The sequence below is a fragment of the Misgurnus anguillicaudatus genome, unplaced genomic scaffold, assembly GCF_027580225.2.
Source record: "Misgurnus anguillicaudatus unplaced genomic scaffold, ASM2758022v2 HiC_scaffold_29, whole genome shotgun sequence".
Taxonomy (NCBI): domain Eukaryota; kingdom Metazoa; phylum Chordata; class Actinopteri; order Cypriniformes; family Cobitidae; genus Misgurnus; species Misgurnus anguillicaudatus.
The window spans coordinates 5,738,106-5,757,759 of record NW_027395279.1 but is presented as its reverse complement, the minus strand read 5'-3'; the positions used below and the strand labels follow the sequence as shown (position 1 = coordinate 5,757,759).

At 38.6% G+C, this 19,654-nt stretch overlaps 1 long non-coding RNA gene across 3 annotated transcripts; it reads right to left on the bottom strand.

The window, feature by feature from the left end:
- Window positions 1-4,107: 4,107 nt before the first annotated feature.
- Window positions 4,108-8,196, bottom strand: LOC129427192 (uncharacterized). 3 transcript variants are annotated; one of them, XR_012368464.1, is made up of 7 exons: window positions 8,112-8,196; window positions 7,346-7,414; window positions 6,887-7,040; window positions 6,326-6,405; window positions 5,817-6,056; window positions 5,574-5,719; window positions 4,108-5,463 (listed from the first exon to the last, which is right to left on the bottom strand). It is a non-coding gene; the product is annotated as an uncharacterized lncRNA (long non-coding RNA). The 3 variants fall into 3 exon arrangements; XR_012368465.1 differs by lacking the exon at window positions 8,112-8,196 and having other exon boundaries at window positions 4,164-4,689; window positions 4,858-5,463; window positions 7,346-7,571; XR_012368463.1 differs by lacking the exon at window positions 8,112-8,196 and having other exon boundaries at window positions 7,346-7,872.
- Window positions 8,197-19,654: the final 11,458 nt, after the last annotated feature.

Below are 19,654 nucleotides of genomic sequence, written 5' to 3'. Positions count from 1 at the left end.
GTGCTTCACCGGTGCTATATGGCACTAAAAACGGTTCTTCTATGATTACGATCCAAAGCAACAGTTTTGGTGCTATATAGCACCGTTTGTTTTTTTAGAGTGTATGGAAGTGTACTACTTTTTCACCCGGGATATCTCCGTGAATTCTTGTCAAAACAGCAATTCTGTATATGTGTACATATTGGGTTTGCGCACTCCCGCATATGTGTCCATGCTTCAGATCTGTCTGTCAGTGCGAGAAAGATTGTTTTCGAGTCTGTAACTCTTAATAACTCTTTCAACATCAAGTCAGTCCTGCATTTTATATTCTAGTTCCTGCATGTTATAAAACGGAAATCAAAATGTCAGACGCGCATGTGGATGCACGCATCTTTGTATCAGATTAAGCATTTAGGACGGTACACCTCTCAGAAAACATACAACTAAAGATTATTTTAGATGTTTAATGATTATTTAGAGCATTGAGATCCATAGACGAGGGCTTAATGTACTTATTTTTATGAAAACCTAAATTTTGATCAAAATCGATATTTATACTATCTTTTGCCTGTAGCTCAAAATTAGACAGTACGTATTACAACTAATTTTGCCAACACGGGTCAGATTTAGAAATAAGAAAAATTAAAGGATTAATGTATGTGAAGAGTTTGTGGATATGGTGAGAGATGAGAACCATTTTTATCAAAACACTTACAACGATCTCTTAAGTGCTGAAAAGTTGCGGCTCTCAAAACGTTTGTAAATTCTTTATCTTCTGTTTGTTACAAATAAAGTGTTTTTTGAGTGCAATTTTTTTCATATTTGTAAATTATTCTTGTAAAAATATTTTTTGAGTTCACAGTGATCATTTATCCATACTTTTTCATGACACACCCTAAGTGTACTTGTACTGTGCACTATGGATCATATGCTTAGATCATTAAAAAAGGGCCTTTATTTTATCATCGCTTTATCTGCCTGATGGTCTTCTTCATCTCTGTCTCATGGTTGAGTAAAAGTTTTAACTCACAACAGAGTTGACTAACTTTAAGTAACAGACAAGATAATTTTCCTGATAGAGACTGACATCATGACCTACAGTATTATCAACAATAAATAACACACTTCATTAAATCATCAGCATGTTTTGTTTAAAATATTCCTGTAGTCACTTCAGTTTGTGTAAATGTTCATGATTTCTGATTATACTTTGTTGGTTACTCATTTTTTTGTCTGATTGTATTTTGCTTATTGGGAGGACAAAGTGAGACAAAGAAAAAATATGTTACATTAGATTGTGAATGAACATTTTACATTTGCTTGGAAGTTATTGTTAAAAGATGTTGACTGTTAGACCACAAAGCTACATTTAATTCATTGTGTTAAACACATGTGTCACATCAATAAATCTTTTGTAGTCATTTGTTTTTTTCTTATTGATTTCACTTTGGTTTTGTCACATTAATTAATATTTGTATAAATTATATATAAAACGAATGTACGCATAGAAAATGCAAGCGTCTCAATTTCAGACGTGAAATCTATAAATCGCAAATTAGCTTAAAATTGTGCACAGCTGAACAGTTGCAGATTTCCGTCTTTAAACGATACCTAATTAATGTCATTGACATATAAAAGAACAACTGTTAATGTTTAAATCCTTTTCGAGCAGCAAGAATGGCAAAAACCAGCAGCAATCGGACAAGCAAACTTCTGCTCAGACCCTGACGGGGTGTTAGGCACTTTTCCACGTCAAAGACAGTTTTCATAAATATGGATTTTGCTGTGGATTTTTGCCTACACACACTTTATGATCAAATCTGTGTGTAAGCATGCTTTATAAATAAGGCACCAGATCTCATGGCATCCGCTTGTTTAGTAAGTGTTAACAGCACCATGAACTGTTTGCAATATCAATGAACTTTTAATGTATCAGCCAAACCTACTTTACACTCTTCAGTGCTTGTAACAGATTATATCTCCACTTTGTCCCTGAAAACCTGCCTTGACTTTTCTTTGGGTGTTGTCTAATATGGCACCTCTTCAGGATTACAGCACAGCTGTGTTGATCTGTGTTTTATTCTGCTTTTGGTTCTTTATCGTCTCTTCTCTGTGTCTAACTCGAGAGATAAACCTCCTGGTCCAAAAACCGTTGCCACTGGAAATCTGCTTAATGTTGGATTTCAACAGAGCACACTTGAGTCTCTGTGAGGTGAGTTAACACAGAACCAGACAAACCTGACTGATGAGATACCAGACACAATACTGTTTCCAACGAACTTACCTGTATGAAACCATTTCACACAGGTTAAAGATCTTAAGTTACATTAAACGCTCTGAATCATGAACATATTTGGAGTCTCTGAAGATGAACTGAATCTCACTCCAGCTGTGGGCTTCACATTAAATCAATCACCACACAAACTGTGTGCAGTCAAAAGTTTTAATATCTATGGCACTGAAAATGAAAACTGTCACTGTCTTTAAAGATATCTGAAGCTAAATAATATAAATGTCAGACCGCACATAATCTTCTAAACAGAAATCTTCATTTAATTTTTGCCAAACATAATTTGTTATATTGTGTACAATGCAACCTGAACATTTAGGTGTTTTGTATGAGATTGATATCAGCTTGTTTTGATTTTGTTGCTTATCCTTTTTATAGCCAAATAAGATATTATTTACTGTCAGAGCAAAATGTATGGAGAGAAGGCTATTTGTATGTTCATGTGAATTATTTGACAAATACAATAAAACCTGTATTTTTATTATAATGAGGGATTATATTTCCTATACAAGGTTTTATGGCTGCAAACTTACAAATTTACATAACTTAGATTATTTTACAGCAATACAACATATTGATCCATGAATCAGTAAGAATATGATCATCCCACACCTAAAAAACTACAGATTCATGTTAAACCTTATAATTAATGAAAGTTTAAAGATTTCAGTCAACACAAAAAGAGAAAATTAACTCCTCTTTATCAGAATGATGGGAGGAGCTGTGTGAGCACTTCAGGTATGAGTGTAATGACTTGTAAGAGACGGAAGCAAACGCAGGTGTAAAATATAACAATGTTTATTAAATATAAACAAAGAGAGAGTATTCAATGTCAATGCGGAAGTAATCCAGTCCGGTGTTGTTGATGGCAATGGTGACGATGACTACGGTGGAAGTTGGTGCTTTGAGTGCGACGTTGGTGGAGTGGTGAGCAGTGGTGAAATCCAGACTGACACGGAACATCCACACGAAGACGACGACGACAATACACATCCAAACTGAAACACGTAATCCAAAGCACAGGGAACAACCAAGCAACAAGCAGACTGAGCAAACAATAGAATCTGGCAGGGAACAGAAAGTCAGGTGAGTATTTATGGAGATGATGTAATGATGAACAGCTGGAGCGAGACAATCAACACACAGGTGAAAGGAATCGCTCTAACGAGCACATGGCAGGGTAAGTGAACAACACACACATACAAACATGACACGGAGGAAAACAATGGATTTTCCTACCGTGACAATGAGATCATAAGTGAAAGTAAAATTAAACAAGTTTCTGCTTGATCCCACAAACGCTCATGATCAGAATTTATTCAGACGCTTTAGACGATTGTAAACAAACTTAATGTTGAGCTAAAAGGTAAGAATGGTAAATTAACTGAGCCTGTGTAAGTCTTACATTAGTGTAGCTGAGAGATCATGTATGTGATTTCAACATGTATTGAATGTTAATTATATTAAACAATAAATACAATTAATAAAGATTAGAGCAGTGTTGTAATGTGCATTTGTTAACTTAAAAATCTGTTTCTTCCTCATTGTGATGTTTGTGAGGTTGTGTTGCCTCTCTTCTGTTTACTACCTGTGTGTAAAAGTTTAATCCTACACTCTTAAAAAAATGGTTCTATATCGAACCAGAAATGGTTCTATCACCCGCTTCATATATGGAACCCCTAAATGGTTCAATATAGAACCACTTTAATGGGTTCATTAAAAAGAACCCCAAATGGTTCTTTGAATCAAAGTTAGATGGTTCTATTTAGAACCATTAAAGGTTCTTTATTATTATGAGTAATTTATTATTGATAAGAAATTATAACCGATCTAGAAAATTATAAAAGTTTACTATTTATTAATTGTATTATACAGAAATATAAATCTATAAAAATTACTTAAAATCACATCTCTTTATTCTGTATTAGACAGCAAAACTTTAGTTTACATTTAAAATGTCTCATTACATTCAACCATTTAGTTATTTAATTATTTCCATTAAGCATTTTCACTTTTTAATAAACATACATACGTTTATATATAAATAATATATATAAATAAATTGCATCTCTGTATTAAACAGCTAAACTCTTAATTACACTATACATTAAAAATTTTGTTTAAGTTATTTCCCTTACGCATAGATACTGTACAGTATATGCAGTACTAATTTTTAGTAACTTTTACATGTGTCTGAAATGATGAAAAGAAATCACGGTAACACTTTACAATAAGGTTCATTAGTTAACATTAGTTAGCTACATTAGTTAACATGAACTAATAATGAACTGCACTTATACAGCCTTTATTAATCTTTGTTAATGTTAATTTCAACAATTACTTTATTAAAATCTTGTTAACATTAGTTAATGCACTCTGAACTAACATGAACAAGCAATTAAAGCTTAAATTTTTATTAACTAACATTAACAAAGATGAATAAATACTGTAACAAATGTATTGCTTATGGTTTGTTCAAGTTAGTTAATACATTAACTAATGTTAACTAATGAACTTCATTGTAAAGTGTTACCGAAATCACAATGCATTTAAAGACAATTCATGAACAATCTATTAAATAGAATGACAATTTACACAAGTTGATTGTACATTTGTTTTGTACAGGTATTAAAACTTAAGCATATATTTTATAAATTAAAGTCACTGTGTGCTTAATGGCAAAAGGGTATTGAACATTGAGGAGAAAAAAAAAACGCAAACAGTTGTCACGGAGTGACTATGCGGGGCGGAACCAAAAGGAGAGTGAAGAGGTTCCGCCCGGACCGGTTTGTACAGACACCGGCACTTCAGGGTTCCCCGGGAATCCCCGCACTCGCTGAAACAAGGCACAGCTGTTATATCCTCCTCCCAGGCTCGCCACGCCTGGGAGGAGGATATAAAGAGAGAAGGTAGAAGTTACTGAAAGGGTCGATTTTCGGGCGAGTCAACTTCCGCCTTGGGCAGCACAACGAAGACCAGCCTCCGAAGAGTCCGCAGGCTCTGCTGATCCGGCGACCGCTAGGTAGCGGGCGGAAAGAGTGCGGGGCTGGTCCGGGCGAAAGGACGGCGTGGTTGTGTATAGGAAGTTACTTGTCAGAGTGAAGTTTGATCGCGTTGGATATACGCTGCAGATGCCGGCTGGGTTGTTAGTCCTTCGGGTGCTGAAATACGTAGTTCTGCTACGGCTCTAGGAGCTGTGGAGAGAGAAGAAACACTGTTCAACAGTCAAGTAAGAACCTCTTGAAACGGAAATACACAAAGCTTTATTGAAGTGTTGTGCTGTGTCCTTGTCGTCCGTACTCACCTTAGGAGGGTCTTGGACCCTTGTGGATGCCATCAGGGGCCGCCGCGACGGTGTGTGCCCAACCCACCCAGATACGCTCTGTAGCGGTGTTCCAGCTGGAGTCAAGTGGAAACCCCTCCAACGTCCCTGGCCCCGTAATACTCCCCCTGAGGACGAAAAGCGAGATTTTTTGATTCCCTTTCCCATTCCCCACTTTAGTTTTAAATAATTTAAATAAAGTTTCTATTTCTATATTTTACTTACCTCTGGTTTGTCTGGTCATTGGGGTGCTTTGGGACCTCCTCGAGGTGGAACTAGGAGGAGCGTGATCCGCGACAGGGGCGGTCCGCTTCTCCGACCTGTGACACAGTCATTCCACAGCCTGTGATGTCAATGTCTTCCACATATTAAGTTCACATTGTCCATTATAAAGTTGATACATTCAGATTTGAAAAGATCAGGAGAGCCGTTGAACACTATGGTTGGTGTGGGACCTTTGGGTTCCTGTAAAACAAACATTTCACCTTTTAAGTGCTTTTTACCAATTAACAGAAGCCATCAAATAGACTTAAAATTATCCCATAATAACACAAATATGGGATAAGTATGACAACTAGGCAAGCGACACTCACGAACCAACAAGACTCATAATAATTGATGTAGAGCTGTATGCTATTTAAGGGTAAACAGAGTAATAGTTTTATATTTGCATTGAATGTTACTTTAAATAAAGTGCCTCAAATGCTAACTAAATTACAGAAGACTATACTTACACTATTTACACAGTAAAGGAAGCTGGGATTTTCTTGAAATAATGCTTGCAATAACATAAGTGCAGCATTCCTCACCAGACCTACAAAGATACAAATTATTGTACATTAGGTACAGATATCCATTACAGGGACATTTTACTCAAAAAAGAAAACTCATTCACTCACTCGTTATTTCAAACATTCACAGCTTTCTTTCTTCAGCAGAACACTAACACAAAAAAGATTTTGAAGAATGTCTGTAACCGAACAACTCTGCTAGCAATTTAATGGACACAAAACCAATGCAGGTCAATGGGCACCATTGTTGTTCGATTACCATACTTTTTCAAAATTTCCTCTGTTGTGTTCTGCTGAAGAAAGTGACGACAATTTTAATTTGTGGGTAAACTTTAACTCTTTCTCAGCCAGCGTCTCTTAATTAACAAGTTTACTCTTCAATGGCAAGGAAAAAGTTTATACTAACATTATTTTCATATTTTCAGTTATACAATTTATAGGTGCTAGAACCTTTACATTGACAATGCAAATAAGGCTACTTTACACTGGACAAAGAACAAGCACCTTCTGTGGTTTCCTCTCCAATGAGATTGGCGTAGAGATGTTTTTTACTTCCTTCTTTTGCACTCCTGATGATGTTTGGGGCCATTTTATTAAGAGATGTTTCCATGTTCTTCACCAAGTCTGTTCCAAACCACATTGTCATTCCATGCAGCATCTTAAAACAAAAAATCTTTATATATCCACTTTCAGACAAACAAGTTCCTTAAAGTCTACATTAACTTGAGGTTGCAATTGACTAGTGATGTATTTTTCAAAACACAATGTTCAATAAAAAAATAGTGTGAAATATACAGAATTTAAATTAAATCCTCAAACACTTTACAGTCTTTAATGCTAAATTCTAAATGAAATACATACAATAAGAATTATCATTAAAGCTACAAAACACAGATTTCTTTTTATTTTCTCTTTAATGAACATTAGTGACGAAGTCTTACAAGGTCCTTTTAAGCACCTTACCTTTTTGCATCAATGGGGTTTATATTTTAAAGCCAGTGACGTGTCTGATCATTTATTAACCATGGTTATCTGTGGGGGAGAGGAAAAAAGCATAAATTACACTTCACAAACCAAATACACATAAAAACCTGAACACGTTTGGTTTTTAAAACATTTGAATGTTAAATGTAAGTGTCTTAACAGCTACCATCACATTAATTAATTGTGTGCATCACAGAAAACATGCATATCTAGACTTGCAGATACAAACGCTGCACTGCAATCGTGCATTTATAATACAGACCAGCAGAAAGTTCTTAACTGTGGCCAGCAGTTTCCACTTTCCTTCAAGGTTTAGCTCCAACCCTGATAAAACACTTGTGAACAAGCGAAAAATACTCAAGCGACAAACATTTACATATAATTTCCCTTCCACCGTCTTCCACCCGGTTCCTTTGACCACGCGCTTCATTGAAATAACACCCCTGTCTCGAATTTCGTCTCCTTACAACACAGCTGTCTTATTGTGCTTGGCAATTTAATTGAAAATGACAAAGAAATAAAGCAGAACTGTAACGTAATTCATTAAAACCAGGAACAAAATGTATTTAACAAGCCCGTCAGTGCTTTAACGTTACCAGCAGTATTTTTTAACTGAGGTAAATATTATAAATGTAGCTTCTAGTATCACTATTTAGCACAAGACCTACTCTAACAAAATAAATATTAACTAATTATACTAAATATTTCAGTAATATCGTTTCAAAAATGTAGAAAGTTTACTTACCTCAGGGTACCAACAAGCAGAAATGACGGTCCGGAGTCCGAACTCCTCAGTTTGAAAAAATAACTGTCACGCCTCGAGGCTCATCGTATGGTGGTGGTCTCTGCCTCTCATCATCACCGCTCTGGTTTAATAAACAGAGGAATATAAACACACACACATACATAAATAACATGTTTAATATAATAAAGCTTGACGGTGAAAGATTTTATACCCTAAAATTGCCAAGTTTCCCTCAGACATCACACGTAATTGAATTAAACACTATTGGGCGGTTTTCTCGGACAGGACTTATCACTGACTAAAATACTGACATCTGTTAACATATGAGTGCTATTGTTTTGTCTCAAAATGCACACTAGTATTGTATTTTATAAGGTTTGTTTGTAAAAATGTCCCAATTATAATTAAGACGGGGTCCTAAACCCTGTCCGGTATTATCTTAACTAAAATAGCTCCACTTTAACTCGGACACATAACATAACACACACTTTAAGTCGGTCACATAACATAACACACCTTTATATAACTTATATGTTTACAAAAACGTCGAGTATTTGCGTCTTTGCCAATTAATATAGTCTAAAATTAACATTTATTTACAAACACTTACCTGACGTGACCTTGAGGAAACGGCTGATGACTCGTGTCGTTGTGGGAAACAGTGAGTGATTCCGGCTGTTACATGCGGAATGATCTCAGATGAAATGACCTGATTCAGATCCTTCCGAGTTAAGTTAGACATTTTAAATTAAAAACTCACGCACATACTGTACATACACACGCGCGAGAAAAACGGGTCGCGCGCAAGCACACGGGTACACACACGGGTATATTTAGAAGTTTTATTTAAGATTGTTATGATATTGGGACTATTTCTCCACTCGCTCCTTCAGATCTGAAGTTCAAATTCGCATGCAGTCCGGTTATAACAAATGTAAAAGATATGAAACATCACTCAACAGCAATATCAATTAAGTGCAATCCTAAAATATGATTTAAAACATAACCCTTTCATTGTTAAGTATGAGAAATCAAAATGAATTAAATCACATGTTTAAACGCCACAGAGATATCAGAGCCAGCAGTCTGATGGGCTTGCCGAGGAGAGGCTGCGCTGGGCGGGGTGTGAGCGCTTAAGTGTCTGTGATTTTCTGGAGCTCATATGGAGCTCATCTACGTCCGAAAGTGTCCGAGCACATTTTTAAATAGACGCTATCTTTATTAACCGACCGCATATTTAAACTTTAAGCACATACATTCACGCCTGAACAACTCTTACAATTACATTTTGTGACAAAATAACAGTAATATTATGAGCATTTTGTTGTCAGGAAACATAGCTGTCATAAGTCCACATACTTACCTGATTTGTCTTAATTAGTTCACTCAACACTAGCCATTCTGAATTTTGACTGGATTTGAAAATAACCATTCATTTAATATTTTAAACACAGATCTTCTCAACTAACTCAAACAAAAAAATTGGTTTAGCTTATATATTTTTGCCCGTCCAACATTTCATTAGTTGGATTTTTTACAGTGTACACTAAATATTAGTAGCCTATTTGTTGACTCTCTCTTTATTTGACCACAACCTATTGACACAAAAAGGTTTGTGAATGAGTTGTGTAGGTTTGTAAATGAGTTGTGTAGGTCTGCAATTATTGTGTAATCTTTAGATTACACTTCAGTCACAAAACGTGAATTATAGAACCATTTTAATAAAAATGGTTCTTTGCCTTCCAAGGGTTCTATATGGAACCCGTTTTTTGGTAAAAGGTTCTATTGGCCAAGTATAGAACCCCACGGTTCTATATAGAACCTCAAGGAACCTTTTTTTTTTAGAGTGTATTACAAATGTTGATAAAGATTTGAATGTGTGTCCATAAGATCAGTAATGAATAAAAGATGTTAGCATTATAGGGTGAACTTGTAAGAGAAGATGCATGATCTTAAGGATCTAATTGTGAAGTGTGATTGACCAACTAAAAATAGTTTTTTTCAGAGGATGTATAGGGAAAGATTTTCTCCTAAATGTCTTGTGTGTTCTTTTATGTCCAGCAACCTTTTTTTAATAATCTGATATTGCTCATTTATGCATAATTTATTGTAAAGCACTGTATGTGGGTATCTGCGTGCCATCTGATTGCCAGGCTGTCATGTTAATCAATATAAACCTCCGTCTCACTTGCCAATGTTCTCCTGCAATTGTTAGACATTTACATTTTAATCTGTTTTATTGTAAGAGAAAGTGATTGTAGATGAAGGTGAAATTGTGTTTGTATTTTTTTTTTTTTTTTGTAAATGTGTTTGTGTCTAAAAACATTTTTTATTTTGTCAAATGTTTAAGAAGCTGTGTTTTGGAGTGATGGAGTTCATTTGTGTGACTCTGATGATTATTATTGGAGTTACAGACTCAACAGCAGGTAAATATTCACACATTTTAACTAATTCACTTGTTTTGTGTGTTTTGTGTGTAAAAGTGACTGAAAGTAGACAGCTGATAATAGAAGAATGTTTATAAGGTCATTGTTACAAAAAATCTATTCATATTTTGTATGATTGGTTTCTTTAATTTTAACATGATGAAACCACACAACACCTCTCTGACAGCAGATTTCAGACCTGTTCCGTATCAAAAGCTTTATTTCGATGCTGCGCTGCTAAGCGCTATGGGGAAACGTCTTTATTGTTGACCAGCTGAATATAGTGTGGAAACACGTCAATGAAATTGACCCGAAGGTATATAGCCTCGCTTGATGACGACATCAAAGCGCACCCGATGCGAGGCTATAAAATAGATGAGCACCAGCTGTGTCATCAGGTCTTTTTATTTTCAGACCAACTACTGAATGTGTGTGTGCTACACTGAAATGCAAATCTCTCTCTTACGCAACCTCAAATTAAGTTATATTTCTTCGCGTGATTCTGAATCGCACTCCGGTGTTTCTTCGGTTCATGTGGGGGATAATTATAATAATGACATTGATGATATCTCTCTCGGTTCTGCGGAGTTTGATAAACCAGCCTCTGAGCGTTCCTCGCACGGTGAAAGTCGGTCGAAGAGCTTCTCGAGGTGGTAACACACGCCAGGTTGTAAACTGACTGGCATCGCGAGCCAGAGAACCCCAAACAAAGCAATAGCGGATAGGTTTCTAGTGACAAAAGGGAGAGGACGAAACATGACCCTTTCTTTGAGGATCTCCATGGTGAATTAAATAAATCATGATAGAGACCATACTCATTGCGTGTTTTCATGCCCACGGCGTCAATATACGACTATCGTGGGTACAAAGACACTCGGATATACCGAAATGCCACAGGTGGAAGACACGCTCGCGAGTTATCTCTCTCCTGGCTAGGCATCCTCATTAAAGAAGCCTATCCTGCAGAGGTGGGACAAAGTCATTGTTATGCAAGTCACAAGTAAGTCTCAAGTCTTTGCTTTCGAGTCCTGAGTCAAGTCAAGTCAAAGATGAGGCAAGTCCCAAGTCGAGTCACAAGTCAAAGCCAACAAGTCTCAAGTCGAGTCCAAAGTCCTACCATTTTAGTTTCGAGTCATTTCAAGTCCTCTTACCACAGAAATAAAATGTGTGCTGTGGACAGGTGGAGGGAGGCCCCTACACTGCACTGCATTTGCAAAAGATCAAATTGGCCAAAAGTCTGTCACTCATTTGTGCACGATAGGGACGCAGAATGATGCCACCATGGCTGAAAACTCGCTCCACTGGAGAACTAGAAGCAGGCACTGCCAAGACTCGGATGGCTACTTGAAAGAGTTCAATTCAATTCAATTCAATTTTATTTATATAGCACTTTTCACAATACTTAATTGTTTCAAAGCAGCTTTACATTAATAGAAGCAGTAAAAGCACAGAAAAACGACAGATAGCACAACATAATACACAATAGCATAAGCAGTCAAATTTGCTGCGGCTATGCATACTATTCGCAACACAAAGAAAGCGCCAAAATCACAACCCAACCATACGTGCCAACCCGTTTGACTAAGGCTGGAGGCCCCACTGTCGTCGTTAATGCAGGTTCAGTGGCAAACGGGTTTGTATGGCATACTATTCACAAGACACACGAAAATGCCAAAATCACAACCCAACCATACGTGCCAACCCGTTTGACTAAGGCTGGAGGCCCCACTGCCGTCGTTAATGCAGGTTCAGTGGCAAACGGGTTTGTATGGCATACTATTCACAAGACACACGAAAACGCCAAAATCCCAACCCGACCATACGTGCCAACCCGTTTGACTAAGGCCGGGAGCCCCACTGTCGTTGTTAATGCAGGTTCAGTGGCAAACGGGTCTGTATGGCATCCTATTCACAAGACACACGAAAGTTCCAAAATCGCAATCCGACCATACGTTAAGGTTTTTATTTATTTATTTGGTTGGTCTGTGTTATGACCGCGAGTGCTTTGTTCCGTACAAATAACTATTTCGAGTTAAGTACCTTTACTAGACAAATTATGCGAATGCTTTGTTGAAGAGAAAAGTTTTAAGTCTAGATTTAAAATTATCGACTGTGTCTGATTCTCGGACATCGGTTGGTAAATCATTCCACTTTTAGACACTTTTGATAGTCTAGGGATAATCAAGAGACCAGAGTTTTGCGACCATAGTGTGCGTGATGGATTGTATTCTGATAGTAATTCTCTAAGATATGAGGGTGCTAGGCCATATAAAGCTTTGTAGGTGATTAGTGATATTTTCAATTGTATGCGATATTTAACTGGTAGCCAGTGTAAAGATGCTAGAATTGGGCTTATGTGGTCATACTTTTTAGATCGGGTAAGTACCCTTGCAGAAGCGTTTTGAACTAGCTGAAGCTTGTTTACTTGATTTGCATGGCATCCCCCGAGTAGCGAGTTACAATAGTCTATTCTAGAGGTCATAAAAGCATGGATAAGCTTCTCTGCGTCAGATGTAGACAGTATATGGCGTATTTTCGAGATATTTCTAAGATGGAAGAATGCTGTGCGGCAGACGTTGGCGATATGACTATCGAAGGATAAGTTGCTGTCGAACATCACACCTAAGTTCCTAACCGTGGAAGATGGCACCACAGTGCAGCCATCTATGTGCAACTTGTAATCTGACATATTATGTTTGTAGCGATTCGGTTCAATAATAAGTATCTCTGTCTTATTGGAGTTGAGCTTAAGAAAGTTATGTGCCATCCAGTCACTAACATCGCTAAGGCAGTCTGTTAGCTTAGAAAACGTGTGTGTTTCGCTGGGATGTGAGGAGATGTAAAGCTGGGTATCATCCGCATAGCAGTGAAAACTTATGTTGTGTTTCCTGATAATGTCTCCTAGGGGTAACATGTATAATGAGAACAAGATAGGACCTAAAACCGATCCCTGTGGTACACCGTAATTAACCAGGGAGTGATATGACTCTTCCTCGTTTACATAAACAAAGTGATAGCGATTGGTTAGATACGACCTAAACCAGGCTAGCGCCTGACCACTGATACCAACATAGTTTTCTAGTCTATTGAGTAAGATTGTGTGATCTTTTGTGTCAAAGGCTGCACTAAGGTCTAATAATATAAGAATTGAGATTTCACCACGATCGGATGTTAATAGGAGGTCATTTGTAACTCTAAGCAACGCTGTCTCTGTGCTAGGGTGGGGCCTGAACCCTGATTGGAACTTTTCATATGTACTATTATTTGTCAAGAATGTGCGTAACTGGCTTGCCACTAATTTCTTAATATTTTCGAAAGAAAGGGGAGATTTGAGATTGGTCTAAAATTATTAAGCTCTCCCTGATCAAGCTGAGGTTTTTTAATCAGCGGTTTAATAACTGCTAGTTTGAAAGCTGTTGGAACGTATCCTATTTCTAGCGAAGAGTGAAGGAAGAGTCTTACTGTTCAGTGCCCAGAACAAAAGGGCATGCTGTCCTTCTGCCATGTCAATATAGTGACTTAGCTGCTGTGGTGTAGTCTAGATTTTTGTTTTCCCTCTCACCCTTATGCTCATTCGTCCCAGCGCGACACCCCATAAGCACCACTACACTCACAGATGCATACAGTATAGATATTCATGTAACTGAGAGCATTCTGAAAGTGTACTCATAAACACATAAACTGAATGTGTTCTCAACATGTCAGTTTATTATAAGAAAAAAATACTTTAAAAGCCAATGGGTTTACAGCTGGGGAAACTGGACTGATTTTAGACTGGTTTAGTGTTAATCAACATCTAACTCAGAGCCAAAAGTTACTCAACTGTTAATTAAAATTAAATAAACTGTTTACAATCTTCAATCTGTGGCTAACACATGCATTGAAGGAGAAAAAAATCCACTCTTTCAATAGCTATTATCTGACAACTATTGATAACATCACTATGTGTAATTTAATGGTGTAAATGTTTTAATTAATACACATTTAAGATGAACATGGATTAACTCTAATTTGCATAGTCATTGATATAAAAAGCTTATTTGCATATAATACAAGCATTGTCTAAAAATGAAAATAGGCTTTTACTTAATTATTATTACAAGACCATCATGTAGCCTAATATTAGACACCCAAACCAAACAGAAGTGTAAGATCATATACATCTTGAACGTAGATATATAAATGAACACAGAGAAGGAAAGTTTAACACTGTGAAGCACAAGCAAACATGCAGCTAAAAACCATCAGGATATAATCACAGGCTTATTTTATTGCATTTGGATTCTTACCTCCAGATAAAGTAATGAACTGGACTGATGATTTAAATGTTGTTTACTCACATGTGCGTTGTTAACTCTCCGGATTTTATGTTGCTCCACTCGTTCACTTCTCCACATGGACTGTTTGTTTACAGTGTCGCGTGAGCAGCTACACTGGAGGTTCAACTTCATTTGGCGCTAAGCAGACCTCTTGGTGATGCCAAAGTACAGCGAGAGCGATTCAAAGCAGATTTCTCCATGTGATAACTGGAATCGCTCTCGCAGTACTTTGCTGTCACTCGCCTGTGGCTTCTCTGCTCCCCAGTCACTTTCGCGCCCCTATAGTAATTTGATTTCATACGCCAATAGGATCCCACACACCAAATATATAGCCTAATATGTATATGCATTTCAACACGCTAAAGTAGCAAGTCTTCTCGAGTCAAAAGGTGCAAGTCCAAGTGAAGTCACGAGTCATTGATGTTAAAGTCCAAGTCGAGTTGCAAGTCTTTGTACATTTTGTCGAGTCGAGTCTGAAGTCATCAAATTCATGACTTGAGTCTGACTTGAGTCCAAGTCACATGACTCGAGTCCACACCTCTGCTATCCTGCCCACGAAACCATGTAAAATAACTTCAGCTCTCGTGGGCAAAGCGTATCAAGCCACAGGTCAGGCTGGTGCTGCGCTGCATACTATGGCAATATTACAGGCATACCAGGCTGGTCTGTTAAAGGATTTGAGTGCAGGTGAGACGATAGACAAAGAGACATTTGACAGGTTGCGTAGGACTACAGATCTGTCTCGTGTCATTAAATAAACGGCTCGCGCTATCGACCGTTCTATGTCTGCTCTGGTGAGCACAGAAAGGCATTTATGGCTAAATCTGTCAGGCATAAATGAGAAGGATAACACTTTTCTTTTAGATGCCCCTGTTTCCCCATTGGGTTTATTTGGTAATGCGGTTGACTCCGTTGTCACGAAATTCACTAAAGTTAAAAGCACGAGGGAATATTCACACATTTTTTGTCTCGCTGCACGCAAGGGTAGGGCTCGCCAGTGGAGCCGGGCATATCATATTACATCAGATCGCTCCGTCCCGCTGCCTTTATGAAGCCTCTCCACCTCCGCCGCCTCTGGGCTTGCCGGGGGGGTGGGAGGCGGTTTCCAGCGTAATGTTAAAGGCCCACTGTCTTTAATGTTAAAGGACCCCCGTTCAGGGTTTTTTAGCATTCCCCTAAGAGGAAATAATAAAATTAATACCATTATCAGAGAGTCTGGCAGCGTGGAAACTCCTGCCAGGCGTTTCTGCTTGGGTAAGAAGCACAGTGCACATAAGATACATAATCCAATTTATTTGTCGTCTTCCGCACCTCAATGGTGTGATATTCACTTCCGTGAGACTGGAACGAACGCACGTACTGTTGCAAGAAATACAAACTCTACTGATGAAAGGGGCCATAGAACATGTTCCCCTTCCAGAGAGAAGATCAGGCTTTTACAGCAGATACTTCCTGGTTCTTACAGTCAGCCTAGCTTTATCACCCCGCACATACACAAAATGTATGGATGCAGCACTGGCTCCACTGAGACCCCGGGCATCCGCATTTTAAATTACATGGATAATTGGCTAATACTAGCAAAATTGCGAGAGGTGGCGCTCCAAGACAAAAACATTGTGTTAGCACATATACTTTTTCTAGGGTTGAGACTCCATGCCAAGGAAAGCGTTCTTTCTCATGCCCAGAGAACGACTTATTTAGGGATAGTTTGGGATTCGATTATGATGCGGGCACATCGGCCTCCTGCACGAATCGCGACCATTCAGCATACCCTGAGCAGAGTCAGACTAGGCCAGGATCTCAGTGTGAAACAATATCAGAGGATATTAGGGCTTATGGCATCAGCATCCACAGTGATTCTTTTGGGGCTGTTGCATATGAGGCAGTTTCAGTTGTGACTCAGAGGGTTTCATCCAAGGGCCAACCCTCAAAGGCTAATAAAAGTGACGCGCCGCTGGCTTCGTACACTAACTATGTGGATAAGACCCCGGTTTGTTGCCTTGGGGCCCACGCTATGAGCGACTTGTCATCACAAACTGCTAATGACAGACGCCTCCCTGACGGGCTGGGGTCCGACCTTAGATGGTCGTCCAGCTCAAGGGGAATGGGAGGGTCATCAGATCAATTGCCTAGAGCTGACGGCTGTATTTCTGGCCCTGAAATACTTTCTCCCCCAACTGAGAAGCTGTCATGTCCAAGTGCGGGTGGACAACACAGCGACAGTCTCATACATAAGTCACCAGGGAGGTCTGCGCTCGTGCAATTTGAACAAGATGGCGAGGCAGATTTTTCCCTGGGCTCAGGACAAGTCCCTGTCAGTCAGAACAGTGTACATCCCATGAAACCTGTATGTAGGAGCAGATTTACTGTCCAGGCACACATTATCGACTGGGGAATGGAAACCCCACCCAGACATAGTGTCTAGGGATGGGAATCGAGAACCGGTTCTTACGAAGCCCAGTGAATCGATTCCTTTGAACCGTTAGCATGCCTGCTTAATGATTCCGCTTATCGGTTCCGCTCGTTGCAAATGTGTCATGACGTCACACACACGCTGTGTTGTTTTGGTTTAGAACGCAGCAAACATTGCATCGAGGCAGAATGATCCAAAGTTTGGTTATATTTAGTGGTGGGCAGAGCGAGGTTTTGTGAAACACTGAAACAGTTGAATCAATAACTTATATTTCACGCGAAAATACGACAATACGGTCGCGTTGCAGGAGGTTGCAGGACTGTTGCGTGTTTGATACACAATTACACAACAACACCAGCGAGTCAAACACCAGCGGAGCTAACGGGCCGCCATCTGTTATTAATGCTGAAGGTAATGTGTTAATGTTAATGTGAGCACATTTCATTATGTAAACTTTTACTATACGGATAATCTCCGTTGTCATTGTCCATCAAATTGATGACGGCCTGAGTCTGGCTGGCTCTCACACTGGCTCAGAGGCTGCAGAAAGTATCTCTCTTGCACCTCTAGCTATTCCGTTTACAGAGGCAGGTAGGAATAAAATGTACGAGGCAAAGATAAACAACTTTCACCGAGCAGTAGAGGCGGACACTACTTAAGTATTTCTACTTAAAAGTACATTTTGAAGTATTTGTATTTGAAAACATACATTCCAAAGCATATTATCACAATTTTAACTCCACTACATTTCATAATTTCAAGTTTGTTTTATATTTAGTTTGGTTTATATTTAATATTTAAGTACATTCAAAATCTAGTAATGTTTTTTTACTTTTACTTCAGTAAAAAGTACTTTTGTACTTTTACACAAGAAAAGTAAAAGTACACAATTTTATGTAAATATGGATTAAAACAATTTTAATATGCAATATAAAAGGAATACACATTATGATTCTATGCTTTAAAATGTAGTGAACATTTTTAGTAAAGTAAATTTTATCCCAAGACAACACTCTGAAACTAAAATACTCAAGTAGTGTCCACCTCTGCCAAGCAGTGACTAAGTTTGTGGTAAGGGTAAAGGGCATTTGTTTGCCACTGTAGATGCCTCTGCATTTTGGTAGGTTAATTTGCTGTATTTTGTCCAGCATCATGTCTTTTCAAAAGAAAATAACAAATGCATGCATGACCAAAAGTTGCATGTTTTATGTCAGTCTAGTTTTATTAATTCCTAGTCCTATCATATATTCACTGGTTTAGAAACACTGCCCTAGGCTATATGTCCCTGGACTTTACTTTAAGAAGTAGCTCACCTACATTTAAGTTTGTTCTGAGGTTGCTACACATAATTTGTATATACTCTGTTCTGTGTCTTCTGATCAGATATTAAAGCGAGTTAATACAAACATACAAATTTGTACTTATTCCCTCACCCAATGAGAATCGATAAGGAATCGAATCAATAAGCAACATCGATAATGGAATCGGAATCGTTAAATTCTTATCAATTCCCATCCCTAATAGTGTCTTAGATATGGACCTGATTTACCAGAGAGGAGTGTACCTCTTGGCCTCTTTTCAGATAGTGCAATGTCTCTTTAATTCTCTCTGAGTCCCCCAGCCCCCCCTGGGTCTGGACGCAATGGCGCACACATGGCCGGACAAGCGCTTCTATGAATTTCCTCCAGTGGCGCTGCTCCCGCAGATTCTAGCCAGTGTTCGCCAGCAACGGCTCGCCGTGGCTGAGTCCGGAGAGGAGGGACCTTCTGTCTCATATGATAATGCATCTCAGGCCCGTCCTGTAGAATCTCCATGTTTGGCTCCTGAAGGGTATCAACTGAGGGAAACAGGTTTGTCGTCTGATGTTAATGACACTATTTTGAGTGCTAGGGCTCCTTCCACTAGAAAGAATTATGCCTTTAAATGGGGTGTCTTTGAAGCATGGTGCACGACACATAATGCAGATTCTGTTAACTGCCAGATTGCTACAGTTCTGAGTTTTCTGCAGGAAAAGCTGTCAGCAGGCTTATGCCCATCCACTCTCAGGGTTTATGTGGCTGCTTTTTCGGCTTGCCACGCTTTGGTGGATGGGGCGCCGCTCGGGAGGCATCCAACGATTAAGGCCTCCAGCAAGAACTAAGATTTGTTCGTGGGACCTAGCTATAGTAGTTGATGGTCTGTTTAAGACCCCCTTTGAACCTCTAGAGTCAGCGTCTGATAGACTTCTGGCACTAAAGATGATTTTTCTAATGGCAATAACTGCTTTGAAAAGAATTGGGGATATTCAGGCTCTGGCGGTCTTGCCATCCTGTCTAGATTTTGCCCCAGGAATGATGAAGGTGTGATGCGGCGGGCTGGTCTTTCCGCATACGTTCACAAGATTTT